The sequence below is a fragment of the Salvelinus alpinus genome, chromosome 27, assembly GCF_045679555.1.
Source record: "Salvelinus alpinus chromosome 27, SLU_Salpinus.1, whole genome shotgun sequence".
Taxonomy (NCBI): Eukaryota; Metazoa; Chordata; class Actinopteri; order Salmoniformes; family Salmonidae; genus Salvelinus; species Salvelinus alpinus.
Window position 1 is genome coordinate 3,257,051 of NC_092112.1, and position 13,526 is coordinate 3,270,576.

The window sequence follows — 13,526 nt, forward strand, 5'->3', positions numbered from 1 at the left end:
AGTGATCAAACTACTGCCACAACTCCATAATGACAAAGCAAAAACAGGATTTTAATTTATAAAAAATTCAAACAAATATCACATCTACATAAGTATTCAGACCCTTTACTCAGTACTTTGTTGAAGCACCTTTGGCAGCGATTACAGCCTGGAGTCTTCTTGGGTATGACACTACAAACTTGGCACACCTGTATCTGGGGAGTTTCTCCCATTCTTCTCTGCAGATCCTCTCAAGCTCTGTCAGGTTGGATGGGGAGCGTTGCTACACAGCTATTTTCAGGTCTCTCCAGAGATGTCCGATCGGGTTCAAGTCCAGGTTCCGGCTGGGCCACTCAAGGACATTGAGATTGGTCCCAAAGCCACTCCTGCGTTGTCTTGGCTGTGTGCTTAGGATCATTGTCCTGTTGGAAGGTGAACCTTCCACGTTGGTGCCACGTTTCCTCCAGACGTGACGCTTGGCATTCAACCCAAAGAGTTCAACCTTGGTTTCATGAGAACAGAGAATCTTCTTTCTCATGGTCTGAGAGTCTTTAGGTGCCTTTTGGCAAACTACAAGCGGGCTGTCATGTGCCTTTTACTGAGGAGTGGCTTCCGTCTGGCCACTCTACCATAAAGGCCTGATTGGTGGAGTGCTGCAGAGATGGTTGTCTTTCTGGAAGGTTCTCCCATCTCCACAGAGGAACTCTAGAGCTCTGTCAGTGACCATCGGGTTCTTGGTCACCTCCCAGGCCAAGGCCCTTCTCCCCCGATTGCTCATTTTGGCAGGGTTGCCAGTTCTAGGAAGAGTCTTGGTGTTTCCAAACTTCTTCCATTTAAAATTGATGGGGGCCACTATGTTCTTGGGGACCATCAATGCTGTAGACATGTTTTGGTACCCTTCCCCAGATCTGTGCCTCGACACAATCCTGTCTCGGGGGCTCTACGGACAATTCCTTCGACCTCATGGCCGGTGTGTGTGTGTGTGTGTCTGTGTGTGCCTTTCCAAATCATGTCCAATCAATTGAATTTACCACAGGTGGACTTTAATCAAGTTGTAGAAGGATGATCAATGGAAACAGGATGCACTTGAGCTCAATTTCAAGTCTCATAGCAAAGGGTCAGAATATATATTTTTTTTTATTTACTACATTTTTTTAAATTTCTAAACCTGTTTTTGCTTTGTCATTATGGGATATTGTGGAGATTGCTGATTCTTTTATTTATTTGATTTAATCAATTTTAGAATAAGGTTGTAACATAACATTGTGGAAAAAGTGAAAGGATAAGTATTCAGACCCCAAGGCACTGTATGCTTATGTAATGCTAACTACTCCGTATCTATTCAACATTTCAACTTGGAAACTTGGCCCTTTATCTACTGACCCAGAGTCAAATTAACTATTTTGAAGAAGTATGGCTCAGTTCCAAAATTCACACTTAGTGTGAAATCAACCCACTTGAGGTAATGTACTGCATGAGACATGCATTCTTAGTGGTATGTTGGCATGGGCTACCATGCCATACCACCAATGCATGTTGTATGATAAGTAGTATTGCTATTTTGGATATTGGAACACGCCATAAACACATTCCTGTGTCTGTCTGTTTCTCAGGGACATCCCCATGCCTCTGGTGAGCTCTGGAGTGGAGCATGGTGACCTCCGAGAGCTGGCTCTGGCCAGGATGAAAGACATGGGGACGGAGGTGAGACTTAAACCACATGGAAATACATTGTGTAAAAACATTGTATTAAGCAATAAAGCCAGAGGTCGTGTGGTATATGGGCGATATACCGCGTTCACTCTCATAATAATATTTCAAAGCCAACACCTCCTTTGGCCGCCTTTCTTTCCAGTTCTCTGCTGCCAGTGACTGGAACGAATTGCAAAAATCGCTGATGCTGGAGACTTACATTTCCCTCACTGACTTTAAACATCTGCTATCTGAGCAGCTGACCGTTCGCTGCAGCTGTACATAGTCCATCTGTAAATAGCCCACCAAATCTACCTACCTCATCCCCATATTGTTTTAATTTACTTTTCTGCTCTTTTGCACACCAGTATCTCTACTTACACACCATCATCTGCTCATCTATCACTCCAGTGTTAATCTGCTAAATTGTAATTATTTCGCTACTATGGCCTATTTATTGCCTTACCACCTCATTATATTTGCACACACTAGACTTTCTTTTTTTCTATTGTGTTATTGACTTTACGTTTGTTTATCCCATGTGTAACTCTGTTGTTGTTTGTGTCGCACTGCTTTGCTTTATCTTGGCCACGTCGCAGTTGTAAATGAGAACTTGTTCTCAACTAGCCTACCTGGTTAAATAAAGGTGAAATAAAAGAAATATTTGTTTATTTTTTGCATCATACTCGTATGTCGTCTCATTTACACATTTTTCAGCCAATCAACATCCAGGACCAAAACTACCCGTTTTTTAAATTTTTATTAATTATTTTTTATTATTAAAAATTCTTAGTTTTTTAAATATAATCTCCATTATACACTGGGTCGTTCGAGCCCTGAATGCTGATTGGCTGACAGCCATTATCGATCAGGTATATCAGACCGTATGACAAAACATTTTATTTTTACTGCTCTAATTACGTTGGTAATCTGTTTCATAATAGCAATAAGGTACCTCGGGGGTTTGTGGTATATGGCCAATGGGTCTTAATGCTTTAATATACCACCCCCCCCCCCCCGGGTCTTAATGCTTTAATATACCACGGCTAAGGGCTGTTCTTAGGAACGATGCGAAGCAGAGTATACAGCCTGGATACAGCCATTAGCAGTGGTATTTTGGCCATATACCTCAAACCTCCAACGTGCTTTATTGCTGTTATAAACTGGTTACCAATGTAATTAGAACAGTAAACAAATAGTTTGAGTCATATTAGTGGTATACGGTCTGAAATACACACGGCTGGAATGCTGTTTCAGCCAATCAGCGTCCGCGATCTAAACTACCAGCTTCATAATGATGTATATTTACGATACTATGCTAGGCCATACTATAGTTGGTCATACATAGCGTTAGTTGGCTAGTTTAGGATACACGATCATAATGTCTTTCTCTCATCCGCTAGTGTCGAGATGTGAGAACAAGAGAAGTGGGAATCCAGGCGATCCATCACAAAGTGCGTCCCTACCAGGTGGAGCTGATTCGTAGAGACTACGTGACCTTCCTGTCCTACGAGGACCCAGAACAAGACATTCTGATTGGTCTGCGGCGCTGTTCCGCGCAATCGGTTCGCCCCGAGCTCAAAGGGGGCGTGTCCATGAGCTGCACGTCTACGGCAGCGTGGTTCCTGTCAGTAGCAGAGACCCCAGCAAGTTCCAACACCAGGTACACACACACACACACTCACACACTCACTCACTAACCCTGATCCTGGACTAATGTAGAACTACAGCCCAAGCTCTTGTTCCAACACCAGGTACACACACACACACACACACACACTAACCCTGATCCTGGACTAATGTAGAACTACAGCCCAAGCTCTTGTTTCAACACCAGGTACACACACACACACACACTAACCCTGGACAAATGTAGGACTACAGCCCAAGCTCTTGTTCCAACACAGCACTATTCAACTATTCCTAGCTACTAAACTAATCATCAAGACCCTTTTTTTTTTTTTAAGTTGAATCATCTGTTTTAACATATGACAGTGATTTTAAGTTTACGTTAAGTCTTGTTTAATGAGTTTTTGTTAAGCTCCGTGGTTGGTTTATCTTTAATTTGTTCCTCCTGTTTTGCAGGGCTTTGGGATGATGCTGATGGAAGCAGAGCGGATCGCCAGAGAGGAACACGGCTCCGAGAAACTAACCGTCATCTCAGGTGGAACTATTTCTCTCTCCCTCTCCTCCATGCCAAGGAGACGGATGGTCCAGTCTGTCATTTCTAATGCCTCTCTGTTTGTTCATTGTCATGCTACACAATGTTTAGAATATTCTGTAATATATCACATGTGTCTGTGTTTTCAGGTGTGGGAACTAGGAACTACTACAGGAAGATGTAGACAGGAAGATGAGCTGCAGGGACCGTATATGGTGAAACACACCTGGAGGTGTCTGTAGTCAGACTGGGGAATGAAAACCTGTTTTAGTATCATGTCTTGTGCGTGTATTGGTAAAACAATATCTTTATTTATTACTAGTATGTGTTTGTTACCTTGGAGACGCTGCAGAGTACATGAACGACAATATGCTTGTGGTATCAGAGTGTGATTTGGTCAGCTGATCCTAGATCACTTCTACCCAGAGTGAGTATAGCATACCAGTCTTAAAGAGCTCATTGCCAAAGTATCCTTTTATGTACTGACCCAGAGTCAGATGAGGCCCTTTATCTACTGACCCAGAGTCAAGATGAGGCCCTTTATCTACTGACCCAGAGTCAAGATGAGGCCCTTTATCTACTGACCCAGAGTCAGATGAGGCCCTTTATCTACTGACCCAGAGTCAGATGAGGCCCTTTATCTACTGACCCAGAGTCAAGATGAGGCCCTTTATCTACTGACCCAGAGTCAGATGAGGCCCTTTATCTACTGACCCAGAGTCAGATGAGGCCCTTTATCTACTGACCCAGAGTCAGATGAGGCCCTTTATCTACTGACCCAGAGTCAAGATGAGGCCCTTTATCTACTGACCCAGAGTCAGATGAGGCCCTTTATCTACTGACCCAGAGTCAGATGAGGCCCTTTATCTACTGACCCAGAGTCAGATGAGGCCCTTTATCTACTGACCCAGAGTCAGATGAGGCCCTTTATCTACTGACCCAGAGTCAGATGAGGTCCTTTATCTACTGACCCAGAGTCAGATGAGGCCCTTTATCTACTGACCCAGAGTCAAGATGAGGCCCTTTATCTACTGACCCAGAGTCAGATGAGGCCCTTTATCTACTGACCCAGAGTCAAGATGAGGCCCTTTATCTACTGACCCAGAGTCAGATGAGGCCCTTTATCTACTGACCCAGAGTCAAGATGAGGCCCTTTATCTACTGACCCAGAGTCAGATGAGGCCCTTTATCTACTGACCCAGAGTCAGATGAGGCCCTTTATCTACTGACCCAGAGTCAGATGAGGCCCTTTATCTACTGACCCAGAGTCAGATGAGGCCCTTTATCTACTGACCCAGAGTCAGATGAGGCCCTTTATCTACTGACCCAGAGTCAGATGAGGCCCTTTATCTACTGACCCAGAGTCAGATGAGGCCCTTTATCTACTGACCCAGAGTCAGATGAGGCCCTTTATCTACTGAGTCAGATGAGGTCCTTTATCTACTGACCCAGAGTCAGATGAACTCATGGATACCATTTTTATATCTCTGTGGCCAGTATGAAGGAAGTTGCTAACTAGCATTAGCGTAATGACTAGCATGCTAGCAGATACCCATAGACTTCCAGTCATTGCGCTAATGCTAGTTAGCATTGGCTCACAAAACCACCTCTAACTTGCTTCGTACTGGACACAGAGGCATAAAAATGATGTCCACTTTAGTTCATCTGACAATGGGGAAGTAGAAAAAAGGGATCATTGCCAAAATCCCGAAATATCCCTTTAAGCTTACGTTTTAAGGAACCAGTGGTCTGTGCTTCCTCGGTCATACAGCCGTAGTTCAGGAATACTTTTATGAGACTCTCTCTCGTCCAGCTTTATGAGAGACACTCTAGGAGGCTGTTTAGCTTCATGGGTTTTAATGAATCATGTTACCGGTGAGATGAGGAAAACAACCTGTATGAATCATGTTACCGGTGAGATGAGGGAAAACCAGCCGTATGAATCATGTTACCGGTGAGATGAGGGAAAACCAGCCGTATGAATCATGTTACCGGTGAGATGAGGGAAAACAAACCGTATGAACCACCCTTCATTGGGGCGGCAGCGTAGCCTAGTGGTTAGAGCGCTGGACTAGTAACCGGAAGGTTGCAAGATCGAATCCCCGAGCTGACGAGGTAAAAATCTGTCGTTCTGCCCCCCTGAACAAGGCAGTTAAACCCACCGTTCCTAGGCCGTCGTTGAAAATGAGAATTTGTTCTTAACTGACTTGCCTAGTTAAATAAACAACAGACTTGGCACAATGGACAGTCAGTGGGGAAAGTCCTCTCTCTGAAGAGTCCTCTGAAGAGAGGACTTTCCCCACTGACTATAATCACATGGTTTTATTTTATAGAGCAGGAAATTAAATACTGTTATGCTTCTTTAAACCTTCTCTGTTAATCTGTGATTTCCTGTTTAGTTTTATTTCAAACATAAATGTTACTTTTGTTTTGGTGTTGGACATCTGATCATCTGCTGTTTTCATGGAATAAAGTATAACAGTTATTTTAAACGTAGATTCAGCGAAATTACATTGACACGAGCAGCACCGCAGACATTGAGATGAGTGAGATGCAAGACTTCTCTCTCACACACGGTCACTCAACTGTATCTGAGCATGTGCACGGATTGCTTCGCACTGAATCAGACTTAGGAAATTACACCTTTTCTTATGCAAGCCTTTCCTATGCTCTTCTCAGTTGGTATTCAGATTTGCCTTTATCAAGGTAAGGGGTTTTGCAGGCATGGTCCTCTTGCTAAATAAGTGTAATTAGACCGCTGAAAACCCTCCCACTTGCTGGCCAACAGATTTTCATCATGGAGTTTTCATTCAACAGGGTTTTCAGTACATTCATATTAAGCCATCCCTTTAAATACAATGTACCTTTTAATTCGATTTTTGTCAACAGACTCAATAGAAAATGATTCAGAATATAAGAGATCAATGAATATGCATATATTTAGATGACATCCTTTCATCTCCTTTTCAGCACCAACTGATATATTTAAATACTAATATTGTAGATTATTCAGGGTTAGGAAAGTAGGAATCATAAATGGGTTTATAAATGAAAGAAAAGAAAACGGTGGTTTGATTCATTCTGACATGTGCCACATTCAGTTCTTTAACCCACGGGAATGTTGGGAGATTAGTGTGCGTAGAATTATAATAGGGAGAATAGTGTACAATAGTAGGCTAGACCCTCGTCTATTGCCTGTACTAACCATGGAACCGTGATGACGCGGCCAAGTATTGCATCATGCGTCGGGTTCAGACTGTTACTGTTTGGTCTGCTCTCCGCTCCATAACTGATTGAATTAGCCTACGTGTCTTTAAAAAAAATATTATTCATTGTTACTAATGATCCTCAGCAACAACCACACGGCCGTGACGGCGTTTTACAGAGGAAGCAAATTAAGGTAAATGGAATGATAATGTAGGCTATAACAATTTGAAGGGAACTATAACATTAAATTGACAGTTGAATATGTGTGGTTATTAGACCTACTGACCTCCGATACTGAAAGTGACTCATATTTAACATGATGGGGAAACAAAGTCAGGGTCGCCTATAATTAAGACATCCCTGCAAGTTAAAAAGGCCTTTAAAATGTAAATTCTGCGTAATGGCACAGCGTTTCAAACTTTACAGTGGGATAGTTACTGCCACATGACTGGTTTCACATTTGTCTCCAGTGATTTTTAAGGTCAGATAGATCTAAAAATAAGTGTCTTTATATTCACAATCCCCTTACCCAAAGGGATGACTCATTTACCTAGCGCTTATCAATAGCTGTTATCAAGTTGTAAATGACAGTGCACTCAGAATGGTGTTATTTCTGTCAGAAAACAATTAAGTAGATGCTTTCTCCACTTGGAACTGGTAGGTTTGCTAGACCTTATTCATGGTTTCCTCACTAGTTAAAGGTGGTAAAATTATTAGGGAATTAAGTCTAGACACGCCTCCACCCCACCTTCATTAATATGGTGTATCTGTAGACACCTCCACCACACCTTCATTAATATGGTGTATCTGTAGACACGCCTCCTCCACACCTTCATTAATATGGTGTATCTGTAGACACACCTCCACCACACCTTCATTAATATGGTGTATCTGTAGACACCTCCACCACACCTTCATTAATATGGTGTATCTGTAGACACGTCTCCTCCACACCTTCATTAATATGGTGTATCTGTAGACACACCTCCACCACACCTTCATTAATATGGTGTATCTGTAGACGCCTCCACCACACCTTCATTAATATGGTGTATCTGTGGACACACCTCCACCACACCTTCATTAATATGGTGTATCTGTAGACACCTCTACCACACCTTCAACTGGCGAGTGTAGAGAGTATAGGGATATTGTTATCCACGTCAGCACCAGCGATGTTAGGATGAAACAGTCAGAGGTCACCAAGCGCAACATAGTTTCAGCGTGTAAAACAGTTGTGTCGGCATCGAGTAATTGTCTCTGGCCCCCTCCCAGATAAGGGGAGTGATGAGCTCAACAGCAGAGTCTCACAACTCAATCGCTGGTTGATAACTGTTTTATGCCCCTCCCAAAAGATAGAATTTGTAGATAATTGGCCCTCTTTCTGGAACTCACCCAGAAACAGGACCAAGCCTGACCTGCTGAGGAGTGATGGACTCCATCCTAGCTGGAGAGGTGCTCTCATCTTATCTATGAACATAGACATGGCTCTAACTCCTCTAGCTCCACAATGAGATAGGGTGCAGGCCGGGCAGCAGGCTGTTAGCCACCCTGCCAGCTTAGTGGAGTCTGCCACTAGCACAGTCAGTGTAGTCAGCTCAGCTATCCCCATTGAGACCGTGTCTGTGCCTCAATCTAGGTTGGGCAAAACTAAACATGGTGGTGTTCGCCTTAGCAATCTCGCTGGAATAAAGACCTCCTCCATTCCTGTCATTATTGAAAGAGATTGTGATACCTCACATCTCAAAATAGGGCTACTTAATGTTAGATCCCTCACTTCCAAGTTAGTTTTAGTCAATTAACTAATCACTGATCATAATCTTGATGTGATTAGCCTTACTGAAACATGGCTTAAGCAATCAATTTTATTTTTTTATTTTTTTATCATTAAGCCTGATGAATTTACTGTGTTAAATGAGGCCTCACCTCCTGGTTACACTAGTGACCATATCCCCCGCGCGTCCCGCAAAGGCGGAGGTGTTGCAAACATTTACGATAGCAAATTTCAATTTACAAGAAAAATGATTGTGTTTTCGTCTTTTGAGCTTCTAGTCATGAAATCTATGCAGCCAACTCAATCACTTTTTATAGCTACTGTTTACAGGCCTCTTGGGCCATATACAGCGTTGCTCAGTGAGTTCCCTGAATTCCTATCGGACTTGTAGTCATGGCAGATAATATTCTAATTTTTGGTGACTTTATTAATATTCACATGGAAAAGTCCAGAGACCCACTCCAAAAGGCTTTCGGAGCCATCATCGACTCAGTGGGTTTTGTGCCTCTTGGCCTCTAAAGCTGCATACTGGACCCTATTCCAACTAAACTACTTAAAGAGCTGCTTCATGTGCTTGGCCCTCCTATGTTGAACATAATAAATGTCTCCCTATCCACCGGATGTGTACCAAACTCACTAAAAGTGGCAGTAACAAAGCCTCTCTTGAAAAAGCCTAACCTTGACCCAGAAAATATAAACTATCGGCCTATATCGAATCTCCCATTCCTCTCAAAGTTTTTTTAAAAAGCTGTTGTGCAGCAACTCACTGCCTTCCTGAAGACAAACAATGTCTACGAAACACTTCAGTCTGGTTGTAGACCCCATCATGGCACTGAGACTGCACTAGTGAAGGTGGTAAATTACCTTTTAATGGCGTCAGACCGAGGCTCTGCATCTGTCCTCGTGGTCCTAGACCTTAGTGCTGCTTTTGATACCATTGATCACCACATTCTTTTGGAGAGATTGGAAACTCAAATTGGTCTACACGGACAAGTTCTGGTCTGGTTTAGATCTTATCTGTCGGAAAGATATCAGTTTGTCTCTATGGATGGTTTGTCTTCTGACAAATCAACTGTACATTTTGGTGTTCCTCAAGGTTCCGTTTTAGGACCACTATTGTTTTCACTATATATTTTACCTCTTGGTGATGTCATTTGGAAAAATGTTAACTTTCACTGCTATACGGAAGATACACTGCTGTACATTTCGATGAAACATGGTGAAGCCCCAAAATGGCCCTCACTGGAAGCCTGTGTTTCAGACATAAGGAAGTGGATGGCGGCAAATGTTTTACTTTTAAACTCGGACAAAACAGAGATGCTAGTTCTATGTCCCAAGAAACAAAGAGATCTTCTGTTGGATCTGACAATTAATATTGATGGTTGTACAGTCGTCTCAAATAAAACTGTGAAGGACCTCGGCGTTACTCTGGACCCTGATCTCTCTTTTGATGAACATATCAAGAGTATTTCAAGGACAGCTTTTTTCCATCTACGTAACATTGCAAAAATCAGAAACTTTCTGTCCAAAAATTATGCAGAAAAATTCATCCATGCTTCTTGTCACTTCTAGATTAGACTACTGCAATGCTCTACTTTCCGGCTACCCGGATAAAGCACTAAATAAACTTCAGTTAGTGCTAAACACGACTGCTAGAATCATGACTAGAACCCAAAAATGTGATTATATTACTCCAGTGAAAGCCTCTCTACACTGGCTTCCTGTTAAGGCAAGGGCTGATTTCAAGGTTTTAATGCTAACCTACAAAGCATTACATCGGCTTGCTCCTACCTATCTTTCTGATTTGGTCCTGCCGTACATACCTACACGTACGCTACGGTCACAAGACACAGGCCTCCTTACTGTCCCTAGAATTTCTAAGCAAACAGCTGGAGGCAGGGCTTTCTCCTATAGAGCTCAATTTTTATGGAATGGTCTGCCTATCCATGTGAGGGACGCAGACTCGGTCTCAACCTTTTAAGTCTTTATTGAAGACTCATCTCTTCAGTAGGTCTTTTGATTGAGTGTAGTCGGGCCCAGGGGTGTGAAGTTGAACGGAAAGGCACTGGAGCAACAAACTGCCCTTGCTGTCTGTGCCTGGCCGGTTCCCCTCTCCACTGGGATTCTCTGCCTCTAACCCTATTACAGGGGCTGAGTCACTGGCTTACTGGTGCTCTTCCATACCGTCCCTAGGAGGGGTGCGTCACTTGAGTGGGTTGAGTCACTGACGTGATCTTCCTGTCCGGGTTGGCGCCCCTCCTCGGGTTCGTGCCGTGGGGGAGATCTTCATGGGCTATACTCAGCCTTGACCCAGGGTAGTAGGTTGGTGGTTGAAGAAATCCCTCTAGTGGTGTGGAGGCTGTGCTTTGGCAAAGTGGGTGGGGTTATATCCTGCCTGTTTGGCCCTGTCCGGGGGTATCGTCGGACAGGGCCACAGTGTCTCCTGACCCCTCCTGTCTCAGCCTCCAGTATTTATGCTGCAATAGTTTGTGTCGGGGGGCTTGGGTCAGTCTGTTATATTTGGAGTATTTTTCCTGTCTTATCCGGTGTCCTGTGTGAATTTAAGTTTGCTCCATCTAACTCTCTCTCTCTCTTCATCTCTCTTTCTCTCTCTCTTCTCTCGGAGGACCTGAGCCCTAGGACCATGCCTCAGGACTACCTGGCCTGATGACTTCTTGCTGTCCCCAGTCCACCTGGTCATGCCGCTGCTCCAGTTTCAACTGTTCTGCCTGCGGCTATGGAACCCTGACCTGTTCACCGGACGTGCTACCTGTCCCAGACCTGCTGTTTTCAACTCTCTAGAGACAGCAGGAGCGGTAGAGATACTCTGAATGATCGGCTATGAAAAGCCAACTGACATTTACTCCTGAGGTGCTGACCATATGGTGTATCTGTAGACACGCCTCCACCACACCTTCATTAATATGGTGTATCTGTAGACACCTCCACCACACCTTCATTAATATGGTGTATCTGTAGACACCTCCACCACACCTTCATTAATACGGTGTATCTGTAGACACCTCCACCACACCTTCATTAATATGGTGTATCTGTAGACACCTCCTCCACAGCTTCATTAATATGGTGTATCTGTAGACACACATTCATTTATTCGATCTCCACCAATAACGAATAGCAGGTGAATAGCAGGTGAATAGCATGTGAATAGCGGGTGACTATCAGGTAAATAGCAGGTGAATAGCGGGTGAATAGCGGGTGACTATTCAGGTAAATAGCGTGTGAATAGCGTGTGAATAGCGGGTCAATAGCAGGTGAATAGCAGGTGAATAGCGGTTGAATAGCGGGTGAATTGCACGCCATTCTCATGCTTAAGTTCAGGGTCAGAATAGTGCATAAATAGGGAATTACGCTCCATTTACGCACACTTAACTCTGCTTGGAATCAGGCCCTTAGAGTGTTGTAGGTACCTGCCCAAAACAGCAGACAAGTTGACCCTTGCCATTCAACACTTAGTTGTTGCTGATATTGACCCACTATGCTGTTTGACTTCCTGCATTTACCTCATATCGCTGAGTCTAAGTTCAATTTCAACTGTTGTCACTTTTTGCCCTTGCTTTGTTATTAAATGTGTTTACTATTGATAAGAGTTTCTGCTAAATGACAAAAAATATACAAATGTAGGCCTACTTGACTGTTAGAGAATGCCTTTGTTAAGATAAATTCTCAAATTATCCTGCATGAGTTTCCTGTAAAAAACAAGAGTACAGAAATGTCGGCTGTCTGAAAAGAACAGAACATTTCAATAATAAAAAATAATAAAAATCAGCCTTTGTCTTGGACTCTGAAGCCCCATTGAGGTAAAGTACCTGGCTCCATCACCATGGCAGCACTTCAGATGATGTGTTCTAGAATCTACAGTAGCCTATCAGAGGTGGTGCTCGGTGCAGGTCAGGAGACCCCAGATGATGTGTTCTAGAATCTACAGTAGCCTATCAGAGGTGGTGCTCGGTGCAGGTCAGGAGACCCCAGATGATGTGTTCTAGAATCTACAGTAGCCTATCAGAGGTGGTGCTCGGTGCAGGTCAGGAGACCCCAGATGATGTGTTCTAGAATCTACAGTAGCCTATCAGAGGTGGTGCTCGGTGCAGGTCAGGAGACCCCAGATGATGTGTTCTAGAATCTACAGTAGCCTATCAGAGGTGGTGCTCGGTGCAGGTCAGGAGACCCCAGATGATGTGTTCTAGAATCTACAGTAGCCTATCAGAGGTGGTGCTCGGTGCAGGTCAGAGACCCCAGATGATGTGTTCTAGAATCTACAGTAGCCTATCAGAGGTGGTGCTCGGTGCAGGTCAGGAGACCCCAGATGATGTGTTCTAGAATCTACAGTAGCCTATCAGAGGTGATGCTCGGTGCAGGTCAGGAGACCCCAGATGATGTGTTCTAGAATCTACAGTAGCCTATCAGAGGTGGTGCTCGGTGCAGGTCATGTTCCCCATCCACTGCACTGTCACCGAGTGGCCTGATCAGTCCTGCTGTCTGCATCCCAAATGGCACCCTATTCCCTAAATCAGGGGTATTCAACTCTGACCCTATCAGGTCCAGAGCCTGATGGTACTCTGTTCTACCTGATCATTAATTACATCCACCTGATGTCCCAGGTCTAAATCAGTCCCTGATTAGAGGGGAATCACCCACCTGGTGTCCCAGGTCTAAATCAGTCCCTGATTAGAGGGGAATCACCCACCTGGT

At 43.8% G+C, this 13,526-nt stretch overlaps 1 pseudogene; it reads left to right on the forward strand.

Annotated features, from left to right (window-relative positions):
* The window catches only part of LOC139555896 (elongator complex protein 3-like), a 14,180-nt pseudogene extending 1,578 nt beyond the window's left edge, over positions 1 to 12,602 (forward strand).
* Positions 12,603 to 13,526: the final 924 nt, after the last annotated feature.